Consider the following 25,211-nt stretch of genomic DNA (forward strand, 5'->3'; position numbering starts at 1 on the left):
ATTTTTTTTTTGGGTATGCGTAGTTGAATTTTTTTTCCTGAGCCCAAATTCTATCGAAAAATCGATGCCGCGATATCGGTTAACTTTCGTCCATATAAAATGAACCCAGGTTAATGTACATATATAAATATTAGATATTGCTACTAAGAAGAAGCAAATAGTAAAAAAATTCTCGCAAATTTTAAAACTCCAGATATCAATTTATGTCATGATAGTTTTTGAAAATTTTTTAATCGCGACAGCAACTACCAATTACGTCTATCCATTTTTTCTTCGCTGAAATCCTGGCTTTCTTCACATACAGGCTCAGGAAAAAACTGATTAATTCGTGTTTCGTTTTTCACTTCATTTTTATACCTAACGTGCTTTGTACACAGAGTATATTAACTTTGGTAACATAACCGTTGATTGAACAGGTATAAAGGAATCGAGATAGATATATAAATTTGATTAAGCCATGTCCGCCCGTCCACCTGTCCGTCCGTTAACACGATAACTTGAGGAAATATTGAGATAACTTCACCAAATTCGGTATATGAGCTTATCTGGACCTAGAATATATTGGTATTGAAACTGAGTGAAATCGGATGATAACCACGACAACTTTATATATATTTAACACTAGAAGACCCGGCAGACGTTGTCCTGTCATAAATTTGGCCTATCTGCATACATTTTAATAAGCTTTTTCCGTCTGATACCCTCCCCCCTCTTCCCTTTTTCCTAATCCTTTTATTCCTTCATTCCTAATCCTTCTTCCGTCTCATTCTATCTCTTTCTCAATCTCCTTCTCTCTATGCTCTTCTCTCAATTCCTTCTTATTCTTCTGCATCCCTTATTGGGATGTGGTGGTATGTATTTTATTCCAGTCCCAGTCCCAGTCCCACTCCGAGTCTCAGTCCCAGTCCTAGTCCTAATCCCAGTCACAGTCCGTCTCTGGATAATATATTACTCTGTACTAAAGCACTCATCAACACCATTCATTTGATATCCATATTTTATAAACGCTATCTAGGCATTCACTGGCCCACGTTTTGGCCTATATCTCGAGACCCTAGTCACCCAGGGGTATGAAAATTACCCTCTACTAAAGCACTCATCAACAGCTTTCATTTGTTATCCATATTCTATAAACACATTCTAGGGGTACTCGGGTCCACGTTTCGGCCTATATCTCGAGACCCTGTACGTCGATCGCAACCAAACCTATGTAGTAACCACCGCGTGAGGTTTATGCAACTTGTGTGAAAGTTTGAACAAAATCGACCGCCGCATCTTTTCAAACAACGGCGACCAACTAACACACATTTTAGCCTTCCTTTTTATACATATATATAGATTTTTATTTTTCACACTTCACTATAATATTAAAACAAAATGCAGATCTTCGTTACTTTTGAAATTCGGTTTAAAAATTTTACATGGAACAACTAAAGACTCTCCTGAATTAAAAAAAATTTCCTAGTACCTCTAAATCGCGGGCCCCCTCAGAAACCACTTGTGATAAAATCAATTTTACAAATATTTTAATCATAAATAAAAAACCGTTAAACCTATCATAACAAAATTCAGCAGAGAGCTTGTCATTACTATAGAGAACGCTTCGAAGAAAAATTAACGAACTCGGTTAAGGACCACCCACATTTATATAAAAAAAAATGTAAGGAGCGGTAACTTACGAAGAAATTTTAGGCCGAGCTTCTCTTCCAATTTGCGTCGTGCAACTTTTACTTTTCCTACAAATTGGCGGGACGGGACCTACTTGTTTTATGCCGAATCAGAAGGGCATCTGCTAAGGCAGATGAGTTTTTACTGAGAGCTTTTCATAGCAGAAATATACTCGGGGTGCTTGCCAAACACTGCCGAGGGGTGACCCTGCTTATAAAAGTTTTCTTCTAATTGAAAAATATTGTTAAAATTTTGATGTTGCTTTGCCTGGGGCGTGAACCCAGGATCTTCGGTGTGGTAAACAGAGCACGCTTCCACCACACCGGCGGCGGCCACTGAAGAGCGGTTGCTTGGATTAAAAATTGAGGTGATGGCATATCACTGTCCCCATAGGAATTTGTACCTGGTGGCACCCCTAAGCGGCTGGTGGTGCTTAGTTTACGGGCGGCTACAGGTTCTAACTGCACATAAGGTAATTTAAACGAAGCCCTTCTCTCTTACAGCCCTTGGCCAAAGGTGGCTTTTTGGTTATTCGGAGCTAACAGACCTGGGCAGGCCGAACGCTTTCTGCCAGTAGTGACTCCATTGCTTGATATAATATCTAATAAAATGAGGATGTATGAGTCAACTCCTCGTAAAAAAATATGTCTGAGAAAAACTTTTGTACACAAGTCATCTTGCATAGTCGTTGTCAATCAAGTAAGATTGCTGGGAAAGAATACTACACTAAACAGCTGTGAGCCTCGAGGCTTTAAACTAACACTGTGCCCCAAAAAATCAGAAGTAATAAACAAAGAAGAAATAAAATATGTAGTTCATTATTTATGTATATTTCTAGCAATATTTCTTATCATACGAGTATTTCCGTTAATTATGTTTCAAGGCAAACTAACATTTTTATGCATGCGAATATGAGCAGATGTAAAGAAACCTAACACATTAATGAAGTATGGTACATATGTATTTTGATATAAATCCGATATCTACCCATATATATTACAAAATAGGGAAGTATATAATGCTAAGCATACATACGCGGGATACTCTTATATTTCGAAAATTCAAACTCTGACAGAATAAACTTAAAAAAAAAAAAACAAGTAAGGAAGTTTAAGTTCGGGTGAACTCAACATTACATACCTAGCTGTACACTTGAAATGCTGTTGTTTATTTTGTGTGCTTAATAGTGTTACAAGGTTGCGCAATAATACATATGCATATGGTTCTATTCTGATCTAATTTTTCTTCGAGTTATGGAATTATTATTATTATATGAAACATAGAAAATTGCTTAGATATAAAAGAGGCGGTGCCACGCCCATTTTTTTAAATTTGAATTTTTTTCCTATTTATTGTTATAAATCCACTTGGTAAATCAAATACCGTTGATAAAAAATCTATTTTTGCAAGGATAGAGCTTATTTTATTCGTCGACGACCCTTTTAAAAATCTTTTATATAAAAGTGTGCGTGGTCCTTAATCGATTTCGTTAATTCTTCTTCAAAGCATTCCTTATAGTAAAGGCAACCTCTCTGCCGAATTTTGTTACGATAGGTTTAACGGCTTTTGATTTATGATTAATATTTTTAAAATTGATTTTATCAGAATTGGGCGGTGCCACGCCCATTTTAAAATTGTTTTCAAATTTTTATCCAGAGTCTCAATATCCACACGTGAAATTTCAACATTCTAGGTGTATTATTTACTAAATAATCAGGTTTTTTGTGTTTTCCAAAATGTTATATATATAAAAAGTGGGCGTGGTTTTCATCTGATTCCGCTCATGTTCAATACCAATCTATTCTGGGTCCAGATAAGCTAGTGTACCAAATTTGGTGAAGTTATCTTAATATTTACTAAAGTTGTGTTAACGGACAGACAGACGGACGGACGGATGGATGGACATGGCCCAATCAAATTTTTTTTCGATATTCATGATTTTGATATATGGAAGTCTATATCTATCTCGATTCCTTTATACCTGTACAACCAACCGTTATCCAATCAAATTTATAATACCCTGTGTATAAGTACAGCTGGGTATAAAAATTATAACATTTTTTACCCGCTCTTGCTCCAATGATTGGTTTGAATTAGAATAAAATGACTGGTATCAAAAACTGACTCAAGCTGACCCGCTCGTAATTTCGTATCAAATTCGTTTCCATTATGTCACATAACTGATTCGGGGTTGATTAATAAGTGTGTTGTCTAAATCTAACCTAAAATTTTGGGTTCATTTATAAATATATGGGATGCCAGCTAGCAAACGAAAAAAATTGCCAACATGTTGGCAAATGTCAAATTTTCCATGCTGGTGGGCAATAGTCGTTTTCGCTTATTTGGCATTCTAATTGTCAATTCGTAGTCCAAACGTATGGCAAGCTTTTACATTGCTTGGCTTGTATTTGGCCAAAATGACTGACATCAAAAAATGCCTCATACTGTCCCGCTGGTCATTTAGTGTCAACACGTTTCAACTATGTATGTCACATAACTGACCTCGAATTTTATGTTCATGTATAACTGATGCCATCTGGCATCGATGGGAAACAAAGTAAATTGTCAACACGTTGGCAAATGAAGTTTTAATGTAAAACTTGCCATTTTAATGGCATTTCGCAGTCAAAGAAGATGGCGAACGCAATTGACTTCTAAAACCAAGCATTAAACTATGCCAAACGATAAGAATTTAGCCTACATATTGGCAAATGAAGTTTTAATGTCAAATTTGCCATACAGGTGGGCAGTTGTCGTTTTCACTTATTTGTCATTTTAATTGTCCCTCCATAGTCTAAACGGGCGGCAAACCAGATTGTCGTATAATGATAAGCCGTTTACATTTATGCGATAAGGTTTGCGGTCAAATTTTATCTAGTGAAAACCAATAGTGGCGTTTCCATTCTGTCACATAACTGATTAGAGGTTGAATAAACAGTGTGTTGTCTAAATCTAACCTCAAATTTTGGGTTCATTTATAAATTTATGGGATGCCAGCTAGCACACGAAAAAAAAATTTCCAACATGTTGGCAAATGTCATATTTTCCATGCTGGTGAGCAATAGCCGTTTTCACTTAGTTGAGATTTTAATTCGGGAATTCGTAGTCAAACCGAATGGCAAGCTTTTGCCTGTGTTTGGCCAAAATGACTGACATCTAAAAATGCTTCATACTGTCCCGCTGGTTATTTAGTGTCAAATCGTTGCATCTATGTCACATAACTGACCTCAAATTTTGTGTTCATATATAAACTAATGCAATCTTGCATCGATGGAAAACGAAATAAATTGCCAACATATTGGCAAAGGAAGTTTTAATGTTAAATTTGCCATACATACATGTGGGCAGTTGTCATTTTCACTTATTTGTCATTTTAATTGTCACTCCTTAGTCTAAACGGGCGGCATACGAGGTTGACGTTTAATGACAAGCCGCTTTCATTTATGTGACAATGGTTGCGGTCAAATTTTATCTAATGAAAACCAATAGTTACGATTAAAAGTGCGGAAAATGTAAAATATTTGTCTGAGCCAGGGCTTACTCACATTCTTCCAAACTGTCACCAGAATGTAAACCGAATGCCATTGATTGGTATCGTCATATTTTTCTTCTTATTTTTCTACATATTGTGATGTTTTGGGGAGTTTAATCGATAATGATGGTCCTTTGCCGGATATAAATCCGTTATGTTTCGTCATCTTGGAACTTTGTTACTATGTACAGGATGGGCGGCCACTACCTCAGGCTCATTTGTCATGAGCGTTTATTTTTTGACGGGCAAGTTGAGGTGGTTGGTCCGTGAGGATATCACATAGACTTAATGAGTACATTGTGTTGACGGGTAAATGTCCAAACGAAGTCCGTGTGGTATGTCTCAACATAATGGAAACTACCTCTCGCCGCAATTGCATGGAGGATGATAAGGACTTATGTATGCAGGCTATCGCTTACGTCGCACGTATCTTATTTGCCATCACAACGAAACTTCATGTTGCCCAAGTGAACTTAATCTTACCTTCCCCTTGTAGTTGTAAAATTAAATTGATAAAAATTGTATAAAAATGCAATATGGGCGATGGCTTTTCATTTTTCATTATATGCATATTACTCGCGTATCTATATACGTACCTATGTACACATATAATACCTTTTTATATAAATATGTACATACAGCAGCGAACGGAAAAATAGCAGCGGCAATGTGATCGAATTTCGTCAATTATATTCTTCTTTTTCGATATTTTAAGATAAAACTTCTATTATTTTGTAAATGAAACGATGCAAATTGATCTCAAAAACGTTTTCGAAAGAATTCTAAAATTCGAGAAAATTTTACGAAAATTTCGAACTTTTTATTTGGTTTTTTCAAATTTTTTTTCTATGCAGTAGAGCTGTGAGAATCCGCGTATTCGAAGATCTGGATATCCTTATGGATTATCCGTTGATTCGGAAGCATGGATATTCGGTTAATATTCGTTTGTGAAACTATCCGGTTAATAACCGTATTTTCGAATATTGCTTATAACTACACAAAGCTAACAACTACAGTGTTTCAAGTGCACAGGTGGGCATGTAATGTTCGGTTTCACCCAAATTTAGACTTTCTTACTTATTGTATGTATGTATGTATGTATACATTCATAGAACTGTAATAAAACTTATTCAATGTTACCCTGGCCGAAAATGAACTTTCCTATATTCAAAAAAAAAAAAGTTCTCTTTGACTCCTATTTCTGAGCTCGAAAATCCCTCTGATTTTATTTTTTATCCTCTTTTTTCATTTCTCGCTTTTCTTACCTACCCTATGCCGTTATCTTTCATCCTAATTTCTCTCTTCTCTCTGCATTTATCTCTGTCTCTTGCTTTTTGTATTACGACTTCTTTTTGTTTGTAAATAGCATTACAATGTTAACGATAATTATGAAACACACTATACTGTATAATACCTTTATATATTTACATATATGTACATAGCACTTAGCATTTATTTAATTCATTTATTGGTGTAGGTATGTATGTGACGTTCGAAAGCTACGTCACATGCCTGAATGTTTTGGCACGTCAATACATTGCTGAGAATATTTTTTTTTTTTATTATATGTATACTATTTATTTTGAGGGTTTGTGCATTTTATTATCTACAGGTGTACGATTTGCTCATATAAGCAAATTTGTGAGCTAAAATAGAAGTGTCCCAAGAGCAACACAGTTAAACACAGATCGATGAAGCATTCTCAATAAGTCCATCTTCAAAGTATTCCTTTCGGCACCTATAAACTTGTCAGCTTGGGAAGGGAACGACCTACATTCAGTTGGAAAGAAAACCCATTGTTGTCAATTATCGCTAAGAACGAATGACTGGGGCTAGCTTAGGTTAACTTGAACTAAATAAAAATAAATGTAAGGCGCGATAACGTCCGAAGCGATCTAACGCCGAGCTTCTCTTCCAATTTGCGTCATGCTTCTTTTTTTTCCAACAAGTGGGCGGAATGGGACCTACTTGTTTAAATACCATGACTTGTTTTATAAAATGATTTCGCTCTCTTGGTAAATAATAGAAATTTTCTAGGTCCTAACTTAACCTTAGAACCGTGAGTTGGGCACTCAGTGCCCATATTAGGTTTTGATGTTGAATTACTGGGGACCGGGAAGTCCAATTAAATTTTTTTTGCAGACTGATAAATTGTAGAAATGTTTATAAGGTTTTAAAATTCCAGGTGTATAACTGTTAAAATAAAAAAGTAACGGCATTTCATATGGTTCGTTCTCTGTACGTGAATTAGGGAATTCAGTGCCCATAATAATTCTTCATATATTTTGTATGGAAACATATAAATTTCTAACGGATTTTGGAGGATATTCTCCATTTTTATCAGTTCTGCCTAAAAGTTACAAATGAACAGTTTGATTTCATATTTCATAAAAATTTTGTTTGAAATGAGTGACCAAATAGCAGTTTATTTGGCAAACCTACGCCGTGAATTGACTGAAGAAGAAGAGGAAAATCTTGCAAATTATTTCTATGCTCACGAAAACGTTTATGAGGATGGTGGAAACGACCCTACATTTGAAGGCGATGTTGAACCAATACCCAGCGACCAGTCTGACTTTGGAGACGAAAATGCACCGCCCATTCCAGACCACGTTTTGAAGAATATGACCACGAGGAAGCACCACTAGATATGGATCCCACTATAAACGTATATTTTTCAAGTTCATCTATTGGGAGAAACCGTGGAGAAAAATATTGTGGCCAAGGAAGGAACGACCGAACTGTATGGTGGTCAGTGCCAAGTCAAACTGAAGAACGGCAAACAGAAATGGCATTGGAAATGCGCAGACAATCAACGTCCATATGCACGGAAAGATTTGAGTCAAAAAGGGACGCATTCATACGCGTTTTCCCAGTGTCTCTTGTTGAAGGTATTGCTCTTGATACGAATGGGAAAGCTAAAAGAGAAATTGAAGCCCATATGCGTCAAGCAGTTCCAAAAAAATTAAGATATGGTAGGACACGAATGTTGATGAAATATATGCTTTTATTGCAATAATTTTATGATGCTGAAAAAGCAAACTTAGTTCAATCTAAGGATCTTTTTCACAAAATGAACATGCCCTTTTATAGAGCAGTGATGTCATTGTATCGGTTTGAGCAATTGTGCCGCTTTTTACGCTTTGACGATTCCAGGACTCGCGCTGAGAGATTGCGGCACGATAATTTGGCGACTATTCGTCATGTATGGACATTATTCTTGGAGAATTTGACGACACCCTACATTCCATATAAAGAATTGACAATTGGTGAGCATTTACTTTCAACAAGAAACCGATGCAGTTTCCGCCAATATATTCCATCTAATCCTGGAAAATATGGCATAAAAATATTTTGGCTTGTTGACGCAAAAACCAATTATCCGGCTTCAGGAGAGGTATATTTGGGTTCACAGCCTAATGAACAGAGGTCTACTGGCATCGCGCGCAGTCTCGTAATGCGACTCAGTAATCGCTATTTGGACAACTTTTTCACAAGCTACGACTTGGCAGATATATAATTTCAAAACAATTTCATTATTTTTCTTTCCCAGGTAAACACTTTGAAACGACGGTGTGAAACCTGCCGAACTGCTAAAGTCGACAACAAAACAACGGCAGTTTGCCACCATGGTCTTACTCCGACCTGCACCAAACACCATATAAGGACTTGCGAAAAGTGCCACTTCGAAAAATACAATGCCAATGCTGATATTGGCCGGACTCAGATATTGGTGAAGATGAGGACAATATTCCAACAACGTCAACAGCAAATCAAAATGCATCAAAAAGACAGCAGAGAACTTCACCCATTTGAGAGACCCAAAACTTAAACTTTATACGATTTTTACTTTTATATAAAATAAAAAAATATCTGTTTATAAAAAAATAAATATGTTTCATTGAATTATATAAATAAATATGCGAAATATTGGCTTTTTCATAAAAAAAAACCTCTTAAAAGGCTTAAATTTTCATACAAAATACATTACTGGGCACTGAGTGCCCAAGTCACGAGATTAGGTTGTATGGCCATGTCACAGTTCTAAGATTAATTGCTACCTCGAGATCTGGCAACTGTAACTAGTACCTGGAGCCTTAGCTTCGCGAGCGCAGGACACGAACGCAGAACGTACTCAACCGTTTCTTCTTGCAGCTCGCACTTTTTACATCTACTATGGCTGCCGAGACCTAACTCATGTGACACCAAAAGGCAGTGTGCAATTAGTATGCCACTCACTAGCCATAAGACTTTTCTCTTTAAAGATATGAGCAACATTGTAAGTCTAATATCATAGAATTTTTTTGCCACACCCTTCCTGCTTGATGGATCATCTCTTTTAACCAGGAACTCCCCTCCAAACTAGTGAAATTACAGCAAAACATCGGTTAAAATTGACGTAACCATATGAAACAGTATATCCGAGCAAAATTAAGTTAAAGTGGATAATGGATTACGAGCCGGACCCGTGCGCATCTCACGCAACCAATATAAAAATGTCTTATCAAATATCAACAGAAATCAGCTGTTCTATCCATCAATTAAAACTTACAGCTTGCGCTGCCATCTGGCGTATTGAAGCAACTGCCGGTAATGCAGTGCGAATATTCACAATAGTGCCATAGTACAAATAGATTTCTTTGTGTGCTCACAATCGTTTATTTTTCAAAATTTATTTTAATAAAATATAGCTGTACAAAAGCACTACGACCAAAAGAGCGAAAAAGGGACCCGTACATAAAAACAGCAACTAGAAATAATATACATATATGATGATTGGTGACAAACCATACCAAAGCCAATCAATTGGTTTTTGTTTTTCCGCAATATAACTATAAATTATGCAGTTTTTAGTTAGCGAATTTATTCACTTTTTGTAGATTTGTTATTTCTTTTTTTATACGTTTGGCCTATGTGAGTCTTTCTCTGTGTAATTTGTTAATTAATGAAATTATCGGCACGACATTCAATTATTTAAGTTGAATTAAACAAGAATTTGTATGTGTTATCGTTAACAGATACTTCAATTGACATGTAATATATTAACATGTAAAATATAGACAGCTTTTAACTACTAAACATAACATATATACATACATACATTGTAAAAAGTGATTTAATACAGTCATTTGGTTTCCGAAAACAAAAATAAATTTTTTTTATATTCGTTAGAAAAGATCATAACTTATAAAGGCTGTTCACAAATTTTTATATTGAAGTGCAGATCACAATACATATACAAAATTATACCTACAATGAAACTTAAAAAAAAAAAATTTAAATGTTTAAAGAATTTTGATGTATACCTTAATGAATAAATTTTGAAATACAATTTTTCTCAGTGCTATTTTTGAAAAAATTGTTGGTGTCAGTTTGTTAGTGTTAATTTGAATATCATACCGAAGTGCCTTGGCTTCATATGGAAGTGCTTTTTCTTTACACTTTCATATGAATTTTAGACACTTTCAAATGAATCGAATTTTTATGTGAGTGCTATGAAACTTTTTTTTATATTCAAAGTGTGAATTTGTATCTGTGCCTATTCTTCAGGGCAGAACAAACACAAAAGTGCTATAAGTGTATAGGGGCTGAGCAGCTCTGATTATAAAATTTCATAAATTTTTTTCATGTTACTGATATTAGAGGTAAGTTACAAAATTTCACACGGAAATATGTACTAGACTTGTTTCTGAGTTACACTTCCTCACCAGGTAGCTTTTCGGGTACTGAAACTTGAAATGAGGTACCTGTATTCACATCCTTAAAACTAAGGTTAGAGGTTAAACAGCGACAAAATTAGCTTTACCAGAAAAACATAATTTCGTGCTTTTTAAGAAGAGCTACATCAGCTTCATATCGGTCGCAACCGATACAGACAAGTTATTGTTTTACTCTCTGCCGCTGTTCGGTTTCTTACTAATTTTTTAACGACTTTTTATAGACGGGTTACCTGTGTCAACCATTTAATATTTGTTTCATAATAAACCGATGGGACGTCGTTAACAAATCTATAACAAATTGGAAGCACGAAGATAAGAAATCGATAACTTTTTAATAACAAATCAATAAATTTTGCTATATCAATCCATGACACGCCGATAACAACTTGGTAATAATCCAATAAAAAGTCGGCTATTTTTCTATACTTTTTTGATAAGAGATCGGTAAAATTTCGATAAATAATAGATAAATTTTTGACAAAAAATTTAAAACTTTTGGATAGCTAATCGATAGTTTTTTTGATAACAAATCACAAACTTTCCGATAACAACTCATATAAGCGCCAATAACAAATTGATAAAACTGCAATAATAAATCGATAACATTTTTATAACATATCGATCACTTTTTGATAATATCGAAGGCTATTCGATTAATAATCGAAAGCTTTGCGTTAAAAAACCGAGAATACGAGAATCGATATCCCATCACCATTGTTGTCAATAGCAACTTCAAAACAATTCTAACTCATCTATACCGCGTTAATAACATACCTATTGAAACCGCTCCTATTTTTTCCTTCCCAAAAAGGGCCTCATTTTAATATATATTTTTTTTTTTTTTTGAGTCGAAAAATTCCGGGAGATCCCCATCGCATTTTAATGGCTAATCATGCATCCTTTTTATTTTGCGTCGCTTTATCCGTCTTTGGTAATGAATTATCGCACTTTTTGGGTTTTTCGAAATTTTCGATATCGAAAAAGTGGGAGTGGTTGTAGTCCGATTTCGTCCATTTTAAATAGCGATCTGAGATGAGCGTCCAGGAACCTACATACCAAATTTCATCAAGATACCTCGAAATTTACTCAAGTTATCGTGTTTACGGACGGACGGACGGACATGGCTAAATGAATTTCTTTTTTCACCCAGATCAATTTGATATATAGAAGTCTATATCTATCTCGATTAGTTTATGCCGTTACGGATTACCGTTATGCGAACAAAGTTAATATACTCTGTGAGCTCTACTCAGCTGAGTATAATAATAATATTATCCTTAAGAAAAAAATTATCATAATTGTCTACAAACCGCAAATCACCCGAGTTATGAATAGCGTAGGCGATGTACGTTACAATGGATCATCCCTTAGGGGATTCTGGATCAAAAATATGGAATCCGTGACTTCATCTATTCGTTTTGGAATCGGATGAGCACGCAAGGCCGCTGAATGCGGTGATAGGGATATCATCAAGATAGCACATTTAATATTGCTGAAAAAATTGCCACGGATTTGCACGATAGTATAGACATGAAAGTTAAAATCGCAACTTTTCACCACAAAAACCGACAGGGAAAACTGACAACGATACATATTCTCTTATGAGTTCAAAATAATTTTTATTCAGTTAAAAATACAGGAATATTGAGTCACAACTGCATGTAATGGTGTGGTACGCAATAGAAACCATGGGAATTGCTAAGATTTTGTTAATGGAGAGTGACGATAATTCCACCGCAACATTGGCTGCGTTAAAGACGGTTTTTCCTCAAGTATTGGGAGGCAATTCGAGCACAGTAATCTGAACGCAGTTGTGAACCCCAATTTTTTGTATTTTTGGGACTAACCGTAGGGGTACGGTTTTTTGTGGTAGGAAGCTGGTTTTATTTTAGTCAGGGACCATTATTAATTATTTATTTGAAGTGATGGTGGACCAATGGGATTATTGTTTTCGTGTTTGTATTATCCTTCAATTCCGCGGAACTTTTTGAAGCTGTTTTAAATGTATTAAGAAGAGATACCTGATGATGCTCCTATTCTTCACTTCTGCGCTTTCACTTCGATAACGAGGGGATCAAGTCAGTTTTTCAATTGATTTCATCCATTATCTCCTTAAGAATAATTCATTGCAATGTACTCCGCCTACGCGTTTCATATTTTGCGTGAAATGCTTTTTGTAGACAATTATATACATTTTTTTTTTTGCAAGGAAAAACTATTAATTTTATGAAATATAGCTGCTTTTACGAAAACTGCTAGGGACATTCTAACTTTCTTGCCTTAAGTTACCACATAATGAGTTAAGGAATTACTGACTGTACTGTCCGTGGAAATGCCGTAACAGGAAAACAAATTTCGTTGGCTTTTTATTTGACCGTAAGTGTATGTCATTAATTTAGTGCCGCTTGCAAGGCTTTCTGGGCCACTGTGATGCATGAGAAAAACAAATACATACCTACCAAAAGGTCGAACTAAAGCATTGCAAGTCTAGAACAGGAGTCGGTTTTGTCCAAGCGATTCTACTAATGTAGCTGTCGCCGTTAGACTATAATACGACACATTTTAACTTCAATAGGTACCTTCTTGATACTTTTTAATCGGCAAGTCTCTTTAGAATTTATGAAGATAATTCGATTCACTCAATTGACTTTTGTGCAATTTTAATTTTATTTTTGTTGAAACTGCCTAAGCTGTGCTGCAATTTTTCCGTGAATTCACTCTAATTGATATTAATAACAAATTCACTTTATATACATATGTTTAATTTAACCACACATATTCGTATTTATGTGGAACTGCACAAAAAATTTTTAGTTTTTGTTGTATTTTTAGTATGAATAATGGTTTTTATTGATAACGATACGAATTTTATTTCATAATGAAACCTTAAGGCTTCAAATATATTTTTCGCGCTAATAAAGTTACGACAAATTTATTCTATTATCAATGTATATTTTTATTATTTATTAGTCCGCGCGTGTGAAAACAAAACAAACAATTAGATGCAGCCTGTGACCGCAGCACAGAGGAGACTGAATAGCATAAAATAGAATTTGCTATTGGATAGCGATTTTAACGGCGATGATAGCCGACTATGTATGAATGTTATATGTAGGGACTTGAGAGCGTGCAGATTGTTGTAAAAATATATACGTTTGTATATATATGCAAGTGTGTGCATATGTACGTATGTAAATATGAATAGTCTAACGTACATACTAAATAGTATTAAGTAAAATGTGTACTTAATTTGTAATTAGTCAGTTTTTGATTTAAAATAAGTAGTTTGTTGTAATAAAAAGGCGAGACTTAGCCAAGGAACTAAAGGGGCCGGCTTTTTATCATACATATATAAATGTATCCAGATACTAGAGTTCGCTCAGTTGTTCAAATTAAACCACTATAGATGCCACTATACCTTTATTTATTTTTTGTTCCTTTCCCTTCAATTTCTTTTCATTTCCTTTCTTTTCCTCTGGTTTTTTTCCTTTCCTTTCCTTTACTTACCATTCATTTCATTTAATTTTTTTTCTTTCTTTTCCGTTTTTATAAATTTCAATTTGTTTTATTTTATTTTATTTTGTTTTGTCTTATTTTATTTTATTGAATAACATTTTTTTATCTTTATTTTTATCTTTATTTGTTTTACCTTATTTTGTTTTATTTAACTTTTTTATTATATAATGTAATAATTTCATTTTATTTTAATTTTTTTAATTTTTTATGTTTTATTTATTTTTTTATTTTTTTTTTATTTTAATTTATTTTATTTTATTTTTTACTTCATCATGTTTTTTTTATTTTATTTGATTAAATTTTTTTGTTTTATTTTATTTTACTTTAATTTATTTTATATTATTTTATTTTATTTTATTTAATTTTTTATTTTATTATGTTTTTTTTCTTTTATATTATTTTGTTTTTCTTAATTATTTTATTTTATTTTGATTAAATTTTATTTTATTTTTAATATTTAATTTAATTTAATTTTACTATGTTTTGTTTTTTGATTTTATTTGATTTTTTTATTTTGTTTTATTTTATTTTATTTTATTTTATCACATATTTTATTTTGTTTTTCTTTATTGTTTTATTTTATTTTGATAAAATTTTATTTTATTTTTAATATTTAATTTAATTAAATTTTTTAATTTATTACACTTTGTACTTTTATTTTATTTGGTTTTTTATTTTTTTTTTTCATTTTTTTTTAATTTCATTTTATTTATTTTTTTAATTGTATTTTATTTTATTTTATTTTATTTTTTCATTTCAGTTTATTTTATTTTATTTTCTATTTTATCCTTTTTTTTGTTTTATTTTATTTCACTTTATATTATTTTGTTTTATTATATTATTTTGTTTTGTTTTATTTTTTGTAATTCCCTGAATAATAATAAGTTAATTTGTATGGCTGCTGATTTTCCAACACAACTATATGAGTAGTGTGAGTGTAAACATTCTTATAATTTAAAAAGGTGTTTAGAATTTGAAGTAGTGTTATTTTTAAATTTATATTTTAGCGCGACTCATTCAGTCTATGCGAGGTCCTCATACACCGGCCAGTTCAACCTAAAACACGACATGTCGTTTTTTTCATTCAAACTAAGACATTTTGCGACTATTTCCTGAACACTTCGGGATAACCGCAGTAACACTTCAGGAATAAATTAAAGTTTTAGCTTTGTTTCCGAATTAGTTTCGGAATCACATCGAAACTATTTCAGGACCCATTTGCAATGGTTTCAGACCCACTTGGGGATTATTTTAGGTATTATTTCAGAATCATTTTGATACTATCTCGAAACCATTGCAGGACTATTTTCGGAATTATTTCGAGTCCATTCCGAAACCAATTTGGACGAGTTTCAGAATCACTTCGAGACTAGTTTTGGGATAACATCTGATCCATTTTGAAAACATCTTAGGTTCCGAAACAGTTTCGTAATGATCCCAAAAACAATACCGAAGTGATGCTAAAATATGATCCAAAATTTTGTAAAATTTATTTATATAATTTATATCTTTCTATAAATTTTATAAATGTTGCCAAGGTTTGTCCAAATTTGTAATCAGAAAGTTTTTGGCAGGAATGATCCCGCAATAGTCCCAATATAATTGATGTTGCGTATTTATTTAACGAATATTCGTGCAATAAGGTCATAAGGTCCTTTAGTAGCAAATAAATTTAGTTCAATTGGCCTTTTCTATTGAAAGAAGTCAGACAGCAAAACTGAGTTTTAATTTGTTTATATGTATGTATTTAAGCTATGTCAAGCTAAGTAAAATATGAATAAATGGTGTTTTTATTCCCGGTGTGCAATTGTACAAGAGGGTATTATAACTTTGATTGGATAACGGTTGTATGTAATGCATTAATGCATAAAGCAATCGAGATCTAGACCTCCTTATATCAAAATTATCAGGATGCATTTGATGCACACGTTCGTCTAATAACTTGATCAAAAATAAAGATTTATTTATGAAATTCAGTGTATTGGCTTATCTGGGTCAAAATTAAAATGGTTGAAATGGAACGATAGTCAAGCCCACTTTTTCGATATCGAAAATTTCGAAAAAAATTAAAATATTTCCATATTAGGGTTGATTTAATTAATTCGGATTTCGGAAAGTAGGCGCGGCACCGCACAGAAAATTTAAAAGTTTTTAAGCCATAAAAGCGTCGAAGATCTATTGTTTTATTCCTGCCATGTTGCAAGAATTGAACGAATCCAAAAAGTATTCGTACACTTTGCATTACGCAGTCTGCGCTTCTCGGATCATATCCCGACTTATAAAGCTCGTTGCTTATTGACTAACTTAAAATCATTGCAGGACAGGAGGACAATTTTATCGCTGTCGTTCGTTTTCGATTTGTTACGTGGGGTTGTTGACTGCCCTGTGCTCTTGGAGAGGATTTTCTTTAATATACCGGCTAGAGCTCTTCGTGCTTCTGAGTTTTTTCATATTGGTGTTCTTAGGGCTCTTTATGCGCAGAATGCTCCCATTACTAAAGCCTTAATTGAGTTCAATAGAATTTTTAATTTTGTAAGATAGATTTTCTTGTTCGAAAGATGGCTTTCTGAGTATTTTAAATACTTTTTATAAGGAAGGTAATTTATATTAACATTGTTAACTACTTTACACTTTTATAATTAGCCTATAAGATTATTTTTAATTGGCTTAAATAAATAAATAAATAAATAATACTTAAATAGAGTCCAGATTCGAAAAAGCATTGAAAATAAAAATAGGCGTGTTAAAGGGAGAATGCTGGGGAAATTTTGTTTTTCATGGAGCTACCGAGACTCCCTGTCAACCATCAGACACCTGAGGAGTATCCAATTTCTCGCATTTAGCTACTGTGTTATATCACATCTCAAAATCATTGACTTCCAACTAATGATGTGTTCACATCTTGATGAGTCAAGGGCATAGCGTGTAACATGATTGAAAGGTACATTAATCTTGTGCGCCAATCCGGAGTCAAACATGCTGTAAACAACTTACACGTAGCTGATGATTGGAACTATAAGATGTATGGCAAGTTTTTTTCTTATTATAACTAGTGTTTATGTAGCAAAAATCTCGAGTTTCTTAAAATTGATTGCTAATAACAGAGTTGACGTGATCATCACGTATTACGCCAGAGTTGATGACATAACCACGACCAAGATATTAGCTTGTGATAATTGTAAGACGACAACGCAGAGCCCAGGTTCTATAGATGATAGGTCACTATTAAGATCAACACACAGGTCTTCTGTTTTCTCACAGGATCCAATAGTGGCTTGAGTTTAGAAAGGTTAGGAAGAAATTTTACACGCTGAGACCTTTCTTCAAGGTAGCGCTTCACTTAATACACTAGCTCATGGTATAGAGTATTCTAGGCGTTTAAGAAATCTTGTAGGCACAACATTGGAAGCTAAATGCAAAAAAACCAAGTAAGGAAGGGGTAACCGAACATTACATACTCAGTTGAGAGCTATGGTGACAACATAAGGGAAAATAACCATGTAGGAAAATGAACCGAGGGTAACCCTGCAATGTGTTTGTATGACATGTGTATCAAATGAAAGGCATTAAAGAGTATTTTATGAGGGAGTGGGGCATAGTTCTATAGGTGGACGCCATTTAGGGATATCGCCATAAAGGTGGACCAGGGGTGACCCCAGAATTTGTTTGTACGATATGGGTATTAAATGAAAGGAGTTAATGAGTATTATAAAAGGGAGTGGGCCTTTATCGCCATAAAGGTGGACCAGGGGTGACTCTAGAATGTGTTTGTACGATATGGGTATCAAATTAAAGGTATTAATGAGGGTTTTAAAAGGGAGTGGTGGTAGTTGTATATGTGAAGGCGTTTTCAAGATATCGATCAAAATGTGGACCAGCGTGACCCAGAAAATCATCTGTTGGATACCGCTAATTTATTAATATATGTAATACCACGAACAGTATTCCTGTCAAGATTTCAAGGGTTTTTTATTTCGCCCTGCAGAACTTTTACATTTTCTTCTACTTAGTATGGTAGGTGTCACACCCGTTTTACAAAATTTTTTTCTAAAGTTATATTTTGCGTCAATAAACCAATCCAATTGCCATGTTTCATCCCTTTTTTCATATTTGGTATAGAATTATGGCATTTTTTTCATTTTTCGTAATTTTCGATATCGAAAAAGTATGCGTGGTCATAGTCGGATTTCGGCCATTTTTTATACCAAGATAAAGTGAGTTCGGATAAGTACGTGAACTGAGTTTAGTAAATATATATCGATTTTTGCTCAAGTTATCGTGTTAACGGCCGAGGGGAAGGACAGACGGTCGACTGTGTATAAAAACTGGGCGTGGCTTCAACCGATTTCGCCCTTTTTCACAGAAATAAGTTATCGTCCTAGAATCTAAGCCTCTACCAAATTTCACAAGGATTGGTAAATTTTTGTTAGACTTATGGCATTAAAGGGATCCTAGAAAAATTAAATGAAAAAGGGCGGAGCCACGCCCATTTTGAAATTTTCTTTTATTTTTGTATTTTGTTGCATCATATCATTATTGGAGTTGAATGTTGACATAATTTACTTATATACTGTAAGGATATTAAATTTTTTGTAAAAATTTTACTTTAAAAAATTTTTTTTTTAAAAGTGGACGTGGTCGTTCTCCGATTTTTCTAATTTTTATTAAGCATACATATAGTAATAGTAGTAACGTTCCTGCCAAATTTCATCACGATATCTTCAACGACTGCCAAATTACAGCTAGCAAAAGTTTTAAATTACCTTTTTTAAAAGTGGGCGGTGCCACGCCCATTGTCCAAAATTTTACTAATTTTCTATTCTTCGTCATAAGTTCAACTCACCTACCAGGCTTCATCACTTTATTGGTAATGAATTATCGCACTTTTTCTGTTTTTTGAAATTTTCGATATCGAAAAAGTGGACGTGGTTATAATCCGATATCGTTCATTTTAAATAGCGATCTGATATGCGTGCTCAGGAACCTACGTACCAAAATTCATCAAGATACCTCAAAATTTACTCAAGTTATCGTGTTAACGGGCGGGCGGACGGACGGACATAGCTCAATCAAATTTTTTTCGATCCTGATGATTTTGATATATGGAAGTCTATATCTAGCTCGATTCCTTTATACCTGTACAACTTACCCTTATCCAATCAAAGTTAATATACTCTGTGATCTCTGCGCAACTGAGTATAAAAAGATTACTTGATCTAGCTCCAAAACACAAAAATATCAACTCTGATTGCATGCGACCATCATATCACATGGTGATCTGATATTTTTGTGCATTTGCTCTGGTTATGATGTGCACATGATCTAGTAATGATATGGTTCCTGTGGAGCTTTTGAGTTTTTCATAGAAAAATTAATTAATCATTATCGATGATCCCTGATTAAGAGACTGCAAACAAAATCTTGCACTTGCTAAAAAATGTGTTGAGTTTAGCAGTATTGTAGTTGTTTATACATATAGTTGTTTGTACATATGTATTTAGAATTGTTATTAAAAGTCGTTTAGGGCTAATTTAAGTACGTCACCGTTAGGAAATACAAAATTTCTGCTTTATTCAGCTTAAAAAACATTGTATTGACAAATATGTGACCCGGTCTATGAAAAGGTGGCTTATGACTCAAAAAAGAAATTGCGAAAACAGCTGTTAAAGATAAACAATGCATTTCTTCAGGACGTTTGTGCTCTTCTTTTTTTTTTTTTTTGAGTCATAAGCCACCTTTTCATAGACCTGGTTACATATAGCAGTATGAAAATTGTTTGTCGTGAAATTCGTGCGTTTTATTCTTATGACGGGGCTTGGAGTTTATAAAGTGTGGATACTGTTAGGTTAACTGATTTCAAATTTTAATTTCTATTGCACGAATGTAAGATCTCTTGTTTGACTTTTCTGAAAAAAGATACTGTTACGATCCCTTATATTCATAAGTAGTATGGTCATCAATTTTATTTGGAATACGTACATCTTTACCTTGAGCAACTTTTTATTACAAGTAAAACTTGAAGTTTGAGAATACAATGAAATGAAATCTATACAAAAAATTTCATCCATCATTTATACATATACATATTTACATAATACTTCTTGAAACTATGAATTTGCATATTATACATATAAACGCTAAATGTTTATTTTGTTACCCACGAACCGTAATTTTGTAAACTGTGTAAACAATTGTGTATTCATAGTTAAGATTTTATAAACCTTTCCGTGTGTTTGTATGTATATTTATATATGCCAAAATTTGCTAATCCAATATCGCATTAGTGTGGTTAAAAAACTCAATTTTTTTCTTTTGAATAAGCCATAGTGCGAAGATCTTGAGCTGCTCACGTCGGAATAAGGTCCGCAAATTCCACAGAAAAACTCGGCAACAGACGGAAAGTTTTAAGCCCGGGGCAAACTCCTGTAAGAACGAATATGTCGACCTGCGAACCGATACCTAGATTATGGAGAAGATGGGGAACCTGATCCCACAATCGACCAGAATAAAAAACAAGATTGCGGTCTGCGGAGCTATTCAAACACGATGGCGAGGGGTTGGTAAGGCGCATGCGTCTACTTCTATGGAAGATATGTTCGGACGAGTGCATGCGCGACGATGGAATCCAAGTGTTCTTTGCCCTGACCATATAGGCTTCTAGCAAGTGTTTCATTCGAAAGATTGAAGCCCACTGTGAGTTGGCTTCTTCGACCTTATAAGAGCGTCTTCAGGCCTGATAAATCGACCATCAACCAAATTTTCACTTTGCGCCACTGGGAAAAACCCCGCGACAAAAGAATAGATACACATCACCACTTCCCCGACGACCGAAGATGGTCCTTAACACCATGAAAAGCTTTTGTCAATCATATTGGACATACACGCCCATGGCATTACGCTACTGACTATTTTACATCCAAAAATACTTGGTGTGACGTTTAATCAGAATCCAGCAGCACTTGGGCCACGATAAAGAAACGCTCACAACCACCTTGAAAGCAGTAGCCCGGAATGTATGCTACGCGCCTCCAATATGGTCACCTAGCCTAAAAGAAACACACTCGAGGGTATTGTACGCCCGTCAAAACACCGCACCCAGAACTGCCAAGGGATGACTTATTATGTTCCCAGAACGTCACCTACACAGTGAATACTCCCTGTAAAGGAGAGATATGAAATGCTGAACACACAGTTTTTGCTAAATACCCAGATACCTGGACATCGTAACATACATCGTGCTACCTCCCAGCAACTTCTGAAGCCATTTCCGTAAACAATATGAAGAAATCCGGCACTTAAGAATTCAGCCGTATGCAAAGAAGAAACACGGCAAAGCCTTCAGAGACGTCCGTAGAAATGCGTTGGCCTCCTATGCCAGGGATTGCCCGATGAACCCCGTTCTTAAAGGCAGATACCCTAAACTCGCAGCTAATGAAAACCAACCTTTCCATGAGGTCGCGCGGTATTCTAGATCAACTTCGTTCTGGATACTGTAACAGGTTGAACTCTTGCCTATCCAAAATCAAGGCAAACATCCATAACGTATGTCCTGCTTGTAACACGTCCCCACATGACCCCAACTATCTTTTCAGTTTCCATGTGGAACCAACGTTTCTAACACCCCTTTCTCTCTGGCCCACCCTGTTGAAACTGCAAGTTTTCTAAGACTCCCGTTAGAGGATATTAATGGATACAACAACAACAACAAACGCGCATTTTTGTCTTGCCTAGCCCGAAACTGTTGACAGCAATAGTTTCGAAAAAGAAAACATCTCCGTTCTTGCAGAATAAAAAAACGCCCTTTTATATGTCGAAGGAGCATGGACGATGACAGCGTCTAGTGTGTATTGTCTGGGAGTATTTGAGTGAAAAGTTCTCCGAAAGATTTACGGACATCTACGCGTCAGCGACAGCGAGCACCGAGGTATATTTAAGATGAGCTGTACGAGCTGGAGGGATCAGGTGAAAAATGATTTGAGTTCCTTTACTGTTACCAATTGGCGATTGTGAAAATCATAGGTGGCTATTAACAAGTTTTTGTTAAATTTTTTTTCGCCCACCTTGATGTATATATGATTACAGCTTTCATGAATGTGAAATATTTGGTCGTATTGTTTACACTGTAAACTTTACATCGAGAGAGTTATGATAATCTTGAAACTAATTGCTTCACTTGCTTTAAGTCGGCAATATGACTGTATACATAGGAGTTGCGAAGAAGTTCACGGTCTCCACTTGACAGTTGAGGCTTCGTAGATTGTATTAGTTGTTCAAAAGTATGAGAAGAAAATATAGACCCACAAATAAGTCTACATCAGTGATCAAGTGAGTCAATTTAGTCACACCCGCTCGTTTGTTTGAAAGCATTTCGATTGCTGAGTGGCCTGCCGTTTCGATAACGCCCTATGGCCGTAAACTCTTGAAAAAGTTCCATAACCGAATATCATATTTTGTTACTGGCTGCCAAGATTGGGGTCTATTCCACTAAGCCGTCGGTGTAATTATTATTATTATTAGGTCGGAAGCACTGCAACCTTTGTGCAGATCTATAGTGCGTGATCTTTCAGCATAATTTTGTATGTGGAGGCTTTTGATGTATCTAAGTACCTCTTCAAGCTTTTTACTCCATATCACATAGGGATTAAGAGTCACACCTCTAGATGGGAGAGTCTCTGCCTTGCCAGAGCGACGCATTTACAGAGGATGTGAATCAGCGTTTCAACCTGCTTAGATTAATGAGTTTGGTTGATACTTTCGTTGCCGGAAGTAGAAACAGTTTGGCCTGTCTTTGCCCTGGGCAATCAATCCAGTGACGTATGCATTGTTTAGTTTCCCAGTTACTTATGGATGCCCTGGTATATGCTTTTGTGAGTGTACAGAAAGGCTCTGGACCATAGAATGCTGCTATAGCACCCTGCTTTGCTAGGTAATCTGCATATTCATTACCTTCATGTCCCTGATGTCCGGGAACACATCCTAACAAAACCTAAGGATTTCAGTGCAGTCATCCACTAGCTTAGATGTAACTGTGTAGGATTTTAAAGGCAAGTAAATCCGCCTGGCTGTCCGACATAATGTAGATGCTCTTCGAGGTTGAGCCTCTCCGCAGACATTCTCTACCGCAGACTTCTATTGCATGAATTTATGCCTGAAATATGGTGGGGTAGCATCCCATGGGTATAGATTTCTTGAAGTTTGGCCCATAGATGCCAGTTCCCGTTCTTCCGTCATCAAATTTCGATCCATCCGTTAACCAGACCTCTGAGTCTGGGTCATTATAGGGATTCCGTGTTTCCCAGTGGGTCCTGCGCACAATGAACACTTCTAAGTTCAGTGAGATTCTGAGCTTAGGCGACATTACGTCGCGCAGTTGCAATTTGGGATTTCCTATGAATTTTCTTATTACTTTCATATGCCCTATCATATTTCCTGGCTTCAATTCCGAAATATTTTGAAGTCTTAGAGCGCCTAGTTTTGCCTCTTTCTCTATCAGAATAGGGAAGGGAGATATTCCCACTAAAGCACTAAGTGCATCAGCAGTTCTCATCGCACCCGTTATGCCAATGCAAACTAGTCGATGCAGTTTGCTTAGTTTTGTTGTTGCCGTTATTTGGTGTCATAAAATGTATTAAAGTCACCGCATAACCCTAGACAACTTTATCTCCACTTCTCTATCTTAAGAGTGTCCAATTTACTGAAGCGCAGCTTTTCATTGAACATACATACATACATATATAAAACGATTGATGTCATACATACATACATATGTTTATACTTTACTTGGACTTGATGCCGTCATTGAAGGGCACAATCCATAATTTGAATGGGTTTGCTTATTTATTTTTGCTTAAAAATCACTCGCATATAACTTTTCACGCCTCGTAATCTTGCTTCCAAACATCCGTTACTCCAACCTCAATATATATCAGGAAAACAAATAATACTGCGAGTGCATATTTGCAACATAGGCTTTTGTATTTTGCTTTACAGTAAAATATTACTATCAAAATTTGAAAATAACAAACATAGAAAAAAATATTGGAAAAAAAAGATAAGATAAAAAGTGATTAGAGAAGAAACTGAAGTTGATATTTTGTTTAATTTGTTTGAACTTAATAAATATACAGTTTTATTGCTGCACAGCAAAAACTCAAATAGTATTTTAGGTATATGGTTCATAGTTCTTTTGAAACCTTCATTAAGCTGCGACTCTTAATTTCATAGAATAACTCGATGTTTTTTTCTGATTTTTTTGTTTGACAAATTCGTTTACAGTAAATTGTTATTGTAATGTTAAAATGTGATATAATTATGTACATTAGGGTGGCTCAAATTTATTGTTGGAAAAGCACATGCAGTTTCTGTATCTATGGGTCATATTGAGTAATATTGAAAATAAATGTCAAATTCGGATTCGAATTGGGATATAAAATTTTCTAACAAAATTAGGGAGGCTCGAAATTCATTTCGGACCTATGGTCCCATGGACAATATTACTCAGTATGACCCATAGATTCAGAAACTGGATGTGCACCTGAAGTTTTTCCCCCCATTTTTCCCTATACAATTTGACCCGCCCTAATGTACATATAACCAAATGTTGGGAATAAAGACTGTTACATTTATTTTAAAATCGGCAGACTTTGTCCTGCCCCAAAATTAGTTTGTCTACATTCGAAGGGAGCCTCGTTTCACCCCTTCTCGCTATATAACAGTATGTTGTTGTTGTTGTTGTTGTAGCGATTAGGTTACTCCCCGAAGGCTTTGGGGAGTGT

At 34.8% G+C, this 25,211-nt stretch overlaps 1 protein-coding gene across 9 annotated transcripts in view; it reads right to left on the reverse strand.

Annotated features, from left to right (window-relative positions):
* Positions 1–25,211, reverse strand: part of LOC137252361 (uncharacterized) — a 70,389-nt gene that overhangs the window by 26,951 nt on the left and 18,227 nt on the right. For 2 of the 9 annotated variants that reach the window (XM_067787928.1, XM_067787927.1), the window contains exon 1: positions 13,500–14,359. The exons of 1 other annotated variant lie outside the window; for it this stretch is intronic. The gene's annotated coding sequence lies outside the window, so the exon portion shown is untranslated. Of the gene's footprint in view, positions 1–5,006; positions 5,141–5,213; positions 5,979–13,375; positions 14,362–25,211 lie in introns of those variants that run through there. 6 more of the 9 variants (XM_067787929.1, XM_067787933.1, XM_067787926.1 and 3 more) reach the window with 6 other exon arrangements.

Source organism: Eurosta solidaginis, chromosome 5, assembly GCF_040869045.1.
Source record: "Eurosta solidaginis isolate ZX-2024a chromosome 5, ASM4086904v1, whole genome shotgun sequence".
Taxonomy (NCBI): Eukaryota; Metazoa; Arthropoda; class Insecta; order Diptera; family Tephritidae; genus Eurosta; species Eurosta solidaginis.